Raw genomic sequence first — 13270 nt, forward strand, 5'->3', positions numbered from 1 at the left:
GACTCTCTCTGCTCACTAGAAAAACAGGTTCAATCACCCTGCCCCGCACAGATCAGATTTATTGAGGGACAGAGGTATTTAAACTGAAGATACACAAAGCATTCTCCCCAGTGATTATGATCCAATGGTTCTGGAGGGAGGCCCAGGAATCTGAATTTTCACCAAGCACCCCAGTAATTCTAATGCAAGTGGGTCTATGCTAGGAGAAAAAACCCAACCCTGTTCTGGAGTTTCTCAAGTCATTTTTCCTGCAAATGCCTCTGAACCTATTTTGTACTCGCAGCCACATTTTATGCAGTCTCCTCCCTCTGATACCTGGCTTCCATCAGCATCACCTCTTGGAATTAGTGCATTTTTAGATCAAGAAACTTTCCAAAGCATTTAGTCTTGATTGCTCAGTCCTTTGTCCTTGAAGTGCCCCTTCCCTAGCCTCCTATGAATTTCTACCTCTCTGGCCACTCCTTGCCTGGAGCCTAGTTCTCTGTTTCTCCTTCAAGTGTCACTGTAGCCAGTTCTGATTGATTCACTGCCCTCATTTCCACAGTCTGTCCCTAAGCCATTCCATCTATTTTCCTGTCCATGTCAATAGCTTCCAAATTTGAATCCCACTCAAGACCCCACCGTTGGATTCAAGGGCTTCTTTTTCAGTTGGCCTTGTGAACATCTCCAGTCTGTCTCCTAACATCTCAGAATGGGCATATCTAAAATAAATTATGTTGGCAATCCCACACTTCTCATGTGCTTTTTATTTCCATTGACCTTTGGTATCAATCACTGTGACCTTCAGTCCCAATCTAGAGTTTATCTCAAATACTCATAACTGTCTTTGTGCTCATGAAATTATCTTAATTTCCTTCCTAATTGCCAAAATTTTAGATTTGAAAGGGAAATTTATAGACTTTCTGCAGATGAGAAGAACATGGAAGCCCAGTGAGATGGAAGGATTTATCCAAGGTCGCAACAAGAGTTGGTACCAAACTTTAGACCTTGGCCAGTGGGTATTACACATCACTCCTCGTTGAACCACATTCCTTCAACCTTTCAGCAGTTGTACCCCAGCTGCCATTCCACTTTGGAAACCTTCACTATGTTGCTGCTAGATTAATGTTTCTGAAAGATGATGTTGGTCAAGAACCTTCAGGAACCTTTGAAAGCTAAACCTTTACCGAGGTCCTCTGCCTATCCAGCTTTGTCTGCTTCCACCTGGTCACTACGTGGTCAAAAAACTGTATCTGTTGTTCCCCAAACATGCCACCATCTTTTTGCCTTCTATCTTTTGCCTAGTCGCTTCCTCTGATCAAACATTGGAGAAAAGAGTGTTGGATAAAGGAGTGTGATAACTGGGTCAAGTGGTGGTTCCATTCCAAGTTTTTAAAGCAATCTCCATACTGCTTTGCATAGTGGTTGTACCAATTTGCAATCCCACCAATAATGTATGAGAGTACTTTCTCCCCACATCCTCACGACATTTGTTGTTACTTGTATTCTTTATAATTGCCATTCTGACTGGAGTGAGATGGAATTTCAGTGTAGTTTCAATTTTCGTTTCTCTAATTGCTATCGATGTTGAACATTTTTTCATTTATTTGTTGACCATTCATATGTCATCTTCTATGAGATATTTGTTCAGTTCCTTTGCCCATTTATTGATTGGGTTATTTATTTTTCTCATGTCGATTTTTTTTTGAGTTCTTTGTATAACCTGGAGAGTAATGCTATATCCAATGTATTTGTGGTAAAGATTTTCTCTTTATAGCAGCTCAACTCACAATAGCCAAGCTATGGAAACAACTTAGGTGTCTTTCAACAAATGAATGGATGAAGAAAATGTGGCATATATACACAATGGGATATTACTCAGCCATAAAGAATAATGGAATAATGAATCACATTTGCTGGTAAATGGATGGGACTGGAGAATATCATGCTAAGTGAAATAAGCCAATCCGACAAAACCAAAGACCAAAATATTCTCTCTGATATGTGGATGTTAATGCCAAACCATGGAGGTGGGGAGGGGAAGAATAGAAATCCAATGGATTGGAAAAAGGGGATTGAATGGAAGGGAGAGGGGGTGTAATAGGAAGGACTATACAATTAATTGGACATTACTTTCCTAGACTTGTATTTGAATACACAACTAGGGTAACTCTGCTAAATGAACAATCACAAGAATGGGATCCTAAATAGAATAAGTTATACTCTATGTATGTATAATTCGCCAAAATACATTCTACTGTCATGTATAACTAAAAAGAAAAAAAAAAGTGTTAGAGTGCTGTTCCTGTTGTTCAACAGCTAAGGATTCCAGTTCCACCAGCTTACCCTGTTCAATATGGAGAAGTTAAATAACCTCATCAAAATAAAAAAAATAATTCACACTTCACATAGGCTTTTGGAAAACATAAATTGTAAAATAAAATTCGTTTAATGCACTCAGTTAGTGCCTAGAATATAAGTAAAAAGTGTCATCATTCTTTATTAGTGAATTATATAATTCTTCAAGAATCATATGTCTAATAACATTCTTCTGCTTCTTACTACCTTTAGAGGCTCAGCTAAGAGCCTTCTAAATCTCTAAATCCTTTCTTAATCTTATTGGCTTGGGTCATCTCTCTCTCTCTCTCTCTCTCTCTCTCTCTCTCTCTTGAATGCACAAAGCAATGCATCTGTTTTCTTTATTTTTATTTCCTAATTTGCACTCTAGTTATATATTTATTTGTGTGTGGGAAGCCATTCTCACATGTGATTTGAGTTACTTCCCTGGCTGGGTGAGAGGCGCTTAGACACAGCCATGTCAGAGCCTTCCCCACCCTGTCCGAGGTGCGAGGGCTTGTCCGTGTGGGGGTGTGCCTGACCACTGATCCAAAGACCAATCACTGACCCTGACCTTGGAATGCTGCCCCCCTCGACCTTCATTGGATGGAATTTTCCCTTGAATTTTTGTTCCCCAATAAAAGCTCACTCCCTGGCATGTTCTCTCTCTCTTGCTGGCCTCTTGTGTTAACCTCGCCATCGCATTAGGTGGCTGGAGGCAGGAGCTAGGAGGAGCCATTTCTGAGCTGGGCAAATAAGGTAACAAGAGTTATGTCTCTTTAATTTTAAAACTCACTAGTTAATTTTTATGCTTTCGAACCTCTATTATGAAGCTAGCATGCTGGTCGCATGGCTAAATTTGTGTTTATAGAATGCATTATTATGGATTTTATACTTTTTGATACATTACAAACAGAGATAAGGATGAATGAGATTCATCTTCAGATGAATATAGTATTGCTAAAAGTGCTCAGTTTTATAACTAGACTTGTATTTTCTATTTAAATGGCTCCACTTGTTCAGTCTAAAACTGTGGAAGATCTGAGATGCACTACTTACAAGATAACAATATTTAAAATAAATATGGTGTTGATGTGGGGCAGTTTCTAGTATGTTCTACTGCTACACCTGGTAAAAGCAGGTGCTTAATAAACCTGACTTTCCATTTGTGCCTGCTACAGTTGAGCACGTGCATACACACACACACACACATACACACACACACACACTCACACAGGGTTACTTGTCCTCTAGATCTGGGGTCTGGATACTCAGGCATTCACAGAGCTGTGCACCCCAGTCCCCGTGGTCTAATTTCCCAATGCACTGTACCCATGATGTGAGGTGAGAGATGCACCCTCAGAATTATGAAGACAGAACTCATTCAGAAGTTCAGGGGTTTCTGTAGCATCTTTTTTTGCCCCTCACCCCGCCCTCCCCAAATAGTGTCTGATGAGGAGTGAGACAAAGAGGAGACTGAAAGAGGGAAGAGAGAATAGAGAAAAAGGGAGACTGAAATTGACAAGGCAGGATAGGGAGGGAGAGAGAAGGAGAGAGGAGATCTGCTCTAGAATACAATCTGCAAAGAGAGGGGAATAGTCTCTGCTTCACCACCCTGTAATGTAGACAAGAGGCCCCAGGGACACACATCTCTGTGTATCTAGAAGTCTGTCTTTTGGGTTGGTGTTTATTCACCCTTTAAACCAATTAGCAGTGTTCTTTGCTTCAGGAGACGCTGAGTGTACATAAATGTGAACATTTTCATGGGAGTTTGTCTTCTGATACCAACTACAGGATCATCAAAAGCAAACAGAGCAGAAGATAACGACAATAATGACTGCAAACAAAAAGCAACAGAGTATTTCTCAGCAGACACTGGGAAATACAACCATTTGGTGCACCAGACGCTGGATGCCTCTCTCCAGGCCATTTCACACTGATGGTGGTCAGTATTTTCTGCTGACCATGCACATTGGGAATTACCCTTGCACAAAGGATTTCCCTACCTAAGCCCTACACTTTCCCAGTGAGCATCCCAATGACTGGCTAACACAGAGATATAACAGCCTACTTTTTGGACAGCAAATGCCATGGGCCATCCAGCTCCTGTGTTCCCCCAGGATGTGCTGAATTGCAAGCACAGTTGAGGGCACCTTCTCCCTTGCCCAGTCTTTCCTTTCCCACTTCCTTACACAGGCAGGTATAGTGCACTTACCTCTGGAGAGCAGTTCCTAACAAGTTCTCCATCTGGAGGTATTAATCTCCGGGTTATACATCTGCAACTCTCCCTCTCCGGGTCTGTTGCCAGGGAACACAACCTGATTCACTGGGACTCTTTGATTTAAAATAGCACATTGGCTACAGAAAGGTCTTTTTGATTTTTCTCCACCTTAGAATTAGTTCTGTTATCTATTCTTAATGGTTATACTATAAATTATTTCAAAAATTACTTCTAGCATAGAAAGTGGCATTCCAAATGCATGACATTGGGGATATGGATAAACATTTCCTTTTGATTGGTGAACTTTGTAATCTAAAAATTTCTAAAAAAAATTTGGACCCTTGTCTCCAACATTCTTTCTGACAACATTCTGGGTAGCCGTGGTACCAAAGTGTGCCTGTCTTTGGGAAGCTCTGCTACTTGACACGCTTGGTTTTCCTTCCTAAAATGTTGAGATCTTTCCAAATTGAGCAGGGAGAAAAAGGGAGAAGGGATGTATCCAAGGAGACAGAATTACTTACATTTAAATGAAGGAAAAATTCACTGACAACAAATAAAAACAATAACACATTGCAAAAAAAAGTAAATAAGCCAGGTGCTGTGATAAAGGAGAGGACTCTGACCCTATTTATATGTCTAGTTAAAAAGCAATTTCCTGGATTAATTCCTTACTAAATTAGGACCTTTTTTTTTTTCAGAGGACAAATTGATTCCAGGATATTTCTCGCTAAAAAAGGAGTTAAATCTGTGATTGACATTGAACATCCAGGTTTAAAAAGGAGTCTCTCCAAGCATTTTATTTTATCTCAATTTCATGCTCTATTTACAGTAAATCTTATGTTCCATGCCACATAACTGGAAGTGGAGAATGAATAACAATTATTCAAAATAGTAGTTCTCAGTTGTTTTTGAGAGAAATGTATAGCTTTACTCCTTTATGAATGACGACTGATGTGTCATGCAGATGTACGCAGGTGACCTTCCCTCTTGTGAGCTCATGGTTCACGGCCAAGCTTTGCAGACTCTCTGCCCTGCACACCCAACGTTTCTGTGTTGGCAGATCCTCAGGGACCCTCAAGCCCAGCGTTCTCCCAAACTTCCTTCTCTGGTTAACTACTTTCATGACGTCCCTGTATTCCACCTGTGTCACAGCACTCCCACAATTTCTTTAAATCAGTTTACATAACATAATTATGCTTATTTTAAAAGAAAGTTTTAAGTCATTATTGTCAATGGAACATAGCTTCCCTGCCATAGGTAAAAGGCAACAATAAAAATAAATACATAGCTATAGTAAAATAACTCTTCTCAATGGGTCATACAGTCAGTGCAAAAAGTTCTTTGAAAGAGGAAATCATAAGAATTAAATGTTTGGATCTTACTTATTTCACTTCAACTTTACATATTTACATATTTACCAGAGTTTGGATGAAAAAAGTTTTTTTCATTTCACAGATTTTCTCTATTCTGCTTTTGTAATCATTGGTTTCTGCTCCTATTTTTATTATTTCCTTCCTTATGTTACTTTGGGTCTAATGATGATCTTTTTTTTAGCATCTTAAGGTAGAGTTTAGATCACTGATTTTACACTATTATTATCATAATTATTTTTTAAACAGAAACATTTACAAGAATAGATTTATTTCCTAAGCACTGCCTTAGTTCTATCTCACAAATTCTGATGTGTTTTCATTATCATTCAATTCAAACTTTGTCCAACTTCCCCTGTGACACTGTTTGACCAATGGATAATTTAGAGGTGTTGTTAATTTCTAAATATCTTGGAAGACTTTCCAGATCTCTTTTTATTATTCATTTTTTTAAGTTCCATTATGATCAAAGAACATCTTCTATATGATTTCAATTATTTTAAATTTATTAAAGTTTATTTTATGGCCTTATGGGACATCGTGGTAAATATTTCAAGTGGACTTGAAAAATATGAATATTTTGTTTTGGGGGATGGGGTGTTTTATAATGTTAATTACATTCAGTTGACTGTGATGTTGTTCAAGTCTTGCTTATTTATAGTGCCTTTCTATTATTATGCAATTACTGAGAGCAAAATTTCCAACTATAATTTTGTTTTTTTTTATTTCTCCTTCTGACTTTTGTTTCATGTGGTCTAAGGCTCCTTATTGATGAAATTACATATCTAGGATTATTATGTCTTCTTGATAAATTGACTCCCTTAGTATTATAAAATATCTGTATTTATCCCTGATAATAGTCTTTATCCTGAAGTTCACATGGTCTGATATTAATATAGTTATTCTACCCATCTTAAGATTTTATTTTCCATCATTTTACTCTTGACCTATTTGTGTTTTTATATTTGAATTGTATTTCTTATAGACAGATTACGCTGGAGTTTTGCTGTTATATTTGACAATTTCTGCTTTTAAGTTAGAATATTTAGATTATTAATTGATATTATTAATGAGACTAGATTTAAATATATCACTGATAATTATTTTCTATTTCTCCCATCCATTCTTAACTTTTTTTTCTGTCTATCTCTGACTTTGGATAAATTGAGCGATTTTGAAGTGTTTCATTTTATTTCTATTATTGAGTTGTTATCATAACTTTGTTTTTATTTTTTATTTTCTTGGTAGTTCAAGATACTTTTGCTTTCCCCTTTTCATTCTTTGTACTACAATTGACATAATTTAGTTCCTCATATATCCTAAGACATTTTTATTTTTTTCATTTTAAACAGTATATTTTAAGAAAATGCAAAAAAAGAGAAAAATATTTTATATTGGCTTTCATATTTGCTCTTTGTGTTATTCTTTGTTCCTTTATGGAGATCCAGGTTTTCATCAGTATTCTTTTCCTATGATGTATGTCTTCCATTAATACTTCTGTTGTCTAAGCATACTACTGGCATATTTTATGAGATTTTATTTGTATAAAAGCTATTATTTGGCCTTTATTTTAAACATTTTAATAAGCTTTATTCTTTAGAGTAGTTTTAGGTTCATACAAAGATGAGTGGAAAATAGAGTTTTCCCTGCCTGCCCCCCACCCCAACAGGTACAGCCCCTCTGCCTGTTAACATCCTAGGCTGAATGATGCGTCTGTTCCAATCAATGAACCCGTGTTGACACATCATTATCATCCAAATTTCATAGGTTGAATGAGGGTTCACTCTTCATGCTGTACGTTCCATGTTTTTTGACTAATGCATAGTGATTGTCTTGATCTGCTTTGAGTTCCTATATCAGCATACCAAAGACTGGGCCTTCTTGCTGTCTCATGCTATGGTGGAAGGAGGAAGGGCAACAGAGTGTGAGAGAGTAGGAAAGAGAATATGTAGCCTCAAGCCCATTAATCCCTGGCATTAATTTATTCATGACCAGAAATCTTGCAGTAGGCCCATCCATCTTCCAACACAGTTGCACTGGGGATTAAATTTTCAATCTGTGCTTTTTTGTTGGACATTTGGAACCATAAAAGTGACATTTATCCACAATTATTCTATCATACAGGAAAGCCTCACTGCCCTACAAATCATCTATGCTCTGCCTAGTCATCCCTCCTTCCCCAGGCTCTGGCAGCACTGAACTTTTTCCTGTTTCTCTCCATCATTTGGTCCTTTGGAGTGTCACATAGTTGGAACCATACAGTTCATATCTTTTTGAGACTGGCTACTCTTAATGTTTGCATTTAAGCTTCCTCCAGGTATTTTCATGGCTCCATGGCTCAGTACTTTTTAGCATTAAGCAATGTCCCTTATTTGGATGTACAAAGCCACATTTTCCATTCACCTACCGAAGAACATCTTGATTGCTTTCATGTTTTGGAAATTACAAATAAAGCTGCTATAAATTTCCATGTAGAGGTTTTGTGTGGACATAGTTTGCAACTCATTTTGGTAAATGCCAACCAGCATGTCTGTTGGATAGCAGGGTGAGAATGTTCAGTTTTTTAAGAAACTGCCAAACTGTGTTCCAAAGTGATATTCCATTTTACTTTCTCACCAGCCAAGATTGAAAGTTTCTGTGGCACAGTATTCTAGCTAGGACTTAGTGCTAATAGATGTTCAGAGGTATTTCATCATTTCAGTTTGTAATTTCCCAATATTATGTGTGAGGATGGTCTTAGGCCTGAGCCTAAGCAACTCCATTTTAAAAACTCCAGTTTGAAACCTGCAGTTTCACCAGGCACACCTACAGAGCCCTCCAGAATGGTCACAAACAAGTTATTTCCCCTCACCCTGATAAACAGAGTGAAGCCCCTGGCAGACTGTCCTTGCCTGGTAAGAGGGAAAGGTGAGAAGATCAGGGTGGAGACCACACCAGACCAGTAAAAATGTCATTCTTGTTTTCTTTTTTTTTTTTTAATCTTACATTGTCTCTGATGAGAAAGTCCCATTTTTATGTTTCTCAATATATAGTATTTGTTTTTCTCTGGGTTGACTAAAAAAATATTTCTATCATTATTTTCAAATAATTTAATTACAATATACCTTGGTGCAGCTTTAGTTTTGCTTATTCTGATCAAATTTCACTGTATTTCTTGATTTTTAAATTTATTATGTTCAAAAAATTTCATTTTTTATGTGTGTCTTTAAATCTTGTGGGCACATCTGCTGCTATCTAAAGTTCTTATCTGCTTATTTTATTTTCTATATAATTTCTGGATGTTTCTCTCAGGTATGGTTGACATTTTTTTCTGCTGGGCTTTATATGTGTAACAACTTTTGAGTGGAATGTGACATTGCACGTTTTTGATTTTGGTTGCTGGATTTTGCCATCTTTCTTTAATATTGAACTTTATTCTGGGCTGCATTATTTTCAGTTAAGCTTAATATTTCCAATCTCATTCTTAAGTTTATTAAGGAAGTTTAGATGAATCTTCACTTTTAGGGCCAATATAAGCCCTGCATTGTGATCCTTTCAGGATCTCTACTAAATGAGGCATATGTTTACATAGGATCTGTTCTTTGGCTGTTGGAACTAAGCCTCTTTCCAGTCTCGCGTAAGCATGCGGAGTTGTTCAGGACTGAGCTTTCCGGCCCTGTGGGATTGTACATAGGCATGCCTGGCTCAGTGTTCAGTAACAGGCTTTAGAGACCCCTCAGCAGGTTCTAGAATTCTTTCTTCACTGCTTTGTCCAATCTCTGTCTCCTCAACTCAATAACCCCAAGTTCTGCTCTGGTTGGCCCTCCATGCACTCTTGTCTTTAAAGGAAATCTAGGCAGACAGTTGGGGCAATTATAGGGCTCGCCATGTTTGTTTTCTTCCCTCAATATGCTGTGTATTGTGCACTGTGTGAAAATAGTTGCTTAATACATTTTGTAAATTTTTCCCATTTATAGAGGAACAGCCTGTCAGCTTCAGTAACTCCTTTGTAATTGAAAAAAGAAGTCCTTTATTTTTTGTCCTTCCTTCTTTTTCAAATATATTATTGATATTTATTTTTCAACAACATTTAAAAATATATATGTGGTGGTTTATCTATTTCAATTAACATAGTTTTCATCTTTATAGTATTTGATTTTTTATATCTGCCTAGTTCTATTTTTGATTATAGTTTGCTCTGAGTTCCTGGTCTGTGTATCCTTATAAAATTCTTAAAATATATCATGTTCTTTCTCTGATAATTCTGGCCTCAGAGGTCCTTGGTAGGGTTAATTTTGCAATTTGATGATTATGCTGAGTCTTGCTTATGATGCCTTAATTCCATGTGTATTTTGCAGTTTGAAGTTCTTAGCTCATATTTGACAGGGCTTTGGAATCCTTTACAACTTGGACTTAAATCTCCAGAGAAGTATATTTGCTTTTTGTCAAACTCTTACAAGGATTTTAACCTGAAATTCCTTTAAGGTAATCTAACAGTTTGGGGTTTCCTGGGTCACACAGATAGCCCAAATTAGAACTCCACACATGAATTAGGAAAGCTGTGGTTATAAATTCTTAGGGAGTTTCGTTTCCTTTTACCCTCAAGCCCTAACCCTCAGAAATTTTCCCATTGGCCCCCTTTTCTGGTTGGTCAACTTTTCCCTTAGTTTGCGGATGGGTATACCCTTTTGGATCTGAAGTTGGCTTATGCTGGAAGTCCTTCTATTCTCTGGGTTTATGAGTGGAGAAGATTTGGAACTGAAACCAACGGTCTCATTTTCTGTTTTCTACTGGACTTTAGAAGATCAATCCATAGACACTGAGACTGGTAAATGCCTCAAGAGCCGCCACAGGGTAAGCTACAATTTACCACTCTACTTTTCATACTCTTTAATTTAGTCCAAACCCCAAACAAGATTTCCCCAGATTATTCAACTTTCTATCATCGAAGGATCATTCAGATATGTTAAAAAATATGCTGACGTAAAAGACAACAGGTGTTTGTTTTAGGGAATGCCTTCCAAAATGAATCTGAAGTTGTTATTCTTTCAGCTAATAAAAAAGTCAGAAAGTGATTTTTATTTAGTGTGTTGAATCTTAATGAAATTTTTAATAATTATGAAACTGTCCCTCAGAGAGTCACCTAAAGATATCTTCAGGCCATGATATTTCTCCACTTCCAAAGAAAATTGAGAGAGCCTGTGTCACCTACCTCGCTCTTGTGCATAAGTAAGTATAATCCTTCACTGGTAATTGAGTTCTTTATTTTGTTATTTTGACAAATAAAATCCCATAAGGAAAACTGAGCTTAGAAAATGTAATATGATGGTGACTAAATTCTACCCACTCTGGCAAATCTCTTTGTTTTAATAAAACTCTCATTTTCCATGACAGTTTTCTTTGGGGGGAAAAGAATTCTCCTGGAATAATGGCCACTATACACCTTCACCCTAAAGAACAGATGGCAAGGATACCATAAGCATTTCCTGAGTGCTTGTAGCAACCAAGTCACTGTGACATTTCGTGAGGTTATCATTATTATTATTCCCACTACAGGTTCAAAGATTAGGAACTGGCTCAGGCTGCCCCAGCTCAAGGTCTGTTATAGAGTTCCTGGTCTCAAACAGTTTGTTATATTGCTACACAAAGAAAAGTATTTTCAAAACATTACTAGTGATCCAGCTTTTGACTTTCTAGGATAGATAATTTCACATTCTTTTTGTTTCATTGGTAGAAAACCGAATCAGAAATCCATATCAGTGTTGAGGGCTTGTGTGCTTAGGTCATATATGAAGCACAACCCTGAGTCAGTTGGAGGTCTTAATCATACACTTTTCAAAAATTGTTTGTGGAACTCCCCAGGGTTATACCTATTTTAAGCACAGTATCAGTGATATTCAATTCAAAATGATGTAATGTACTTATTTCAACTTCAATGACAATTGCTGTTTGATCTGAGCTCACAACCTTGAATTTTGTTGCATGCCAGTTCGTGAATTCTGCCTACTTAGATGGCTTCTGATTGAGTCTCAGCTTGGTCATGATCTCTGTGTTGAAGCAGAATTTAAGTCAGACACCTGGAATCTATGATCGGGGTTTTCTATTTACTTCTATTTCAAGTGAAGGTAATCCTACAATAGCATATTGGCCAATTTTGTTTCTTTAATTTTTTGATTTCTTTTCAAAAATTATAATTTTCCATACTGCCTGGACCCAAGTCTGTAGTAAATCTTGTGTAGAGATAGAGAATTGCTGGTATATAAAAGCTTGATTTCTTGATCAGCTCAGCCTGTGTCATTTATTAAACTTTGTCTCTCGTCCTTATGTTTACATGGTTTCTTCCAGAATTTCATTGAATTACAAAGTAAAGTTCTGAGCACTAAGTGGCTAAGCAGGAAACATTCAAGTCCAACTGGACCATGTACCAACGCATCCTATAATGATGCCCTCCAACATGGAACTTTAGGACCTGAAGGTGCACCCCTTCTGCTTTCCTGGGGGAGATGGAAATGGATTGGGAACTTTAGAAAGCTGCTGAAGTTCCATGATGATGGCTGTGTTCAGTTTGTTAATTGCAGCAAAACACTGACAAATCGCAGGCTCTTTGCAAAGAATGAACAATAATCATGTCTCTGAAAAGACCACACTGGTTATTTCTCCAACATTATGTGTATAAAGCTAGAAGCTTAATGTTTTGTTTTTGTTTTTCTGTTTTGCTTAACTTTATAGATTAAAAATAAAGGAATAATGCAAATGATACAATACTCTCATATGAATTTTCTATAGAGTTTGGAAGTTGCAAAAGAAATTGACATCTCTTTGTTTGGCTTGAGATAAATAATTACTTTGCCTCAAATTCAAAATGTATTGTCAACTGCATTATGATTTTTTGGAACAAAACCATTCAAATGACAATACAACAGTGTTGCTTTTCACTTACACTACATGATTCATGAAAGAGCCACCCCCTGTGGGACACAGTGTTTTCACAATGATCTTTAGAAAAAGGTAGAAAAGAAAAACCTTAAAAGGTGGAATTCTAGAGAAATGATGCCAAAATATTTAATCTCAAAATCCAATTCTAAAATTAGTTAATCAGTTTTACATGAATAAATTGGCATTGTGTAATATATATATATATATACACACACACACACACACACACACACACACACACACACACATTTTTTGTCTTGAAATCACCATGAATACATTTTAAAAGGTAGCCAACCATGGGATGTTAGTTGTAAAGGGGAGGAAAGCTACCTTATTTCTTCTGTGATATAAATTAATTTAATTTGTTTTAGAAATTAAAAAAAATCACTGCCAGCTTATATTATAAATGCATATTAACTCAGGAAGATCAGTTATAGTCTAAGAAATT

The 13270-nt window shown here is 36.9% G+C and overlaps 1 protein-coding gene across 2 annotated transcripts in view; it reads right to left on the reverse strand.

Annotated features, from left to right (window-relative positions):
• Positions 1–13270, reverse strand: part of SPHKAP (SPHK1 interactor, AKAP domain containing) — a 167571-nt gene that overhangs the window by 14733 nt on the left and 139568 nt on the right. The gene's annotated exons all lie outside the window — the stretch shown is intronic.

This window comes from Spermophilus citellus (assembly GCF_964194105.1).
Source record: "Spermophilus citellus genome assembly, chromosome: 11".
In the NCBI taxonomy this organism is placed as follows: domain Eukaryota; kingdom Metazoa; phylum Chordata; class Mammalia; order Rodentia; family Sciuridae; genus Spermophilus; species Spermophilus citellus.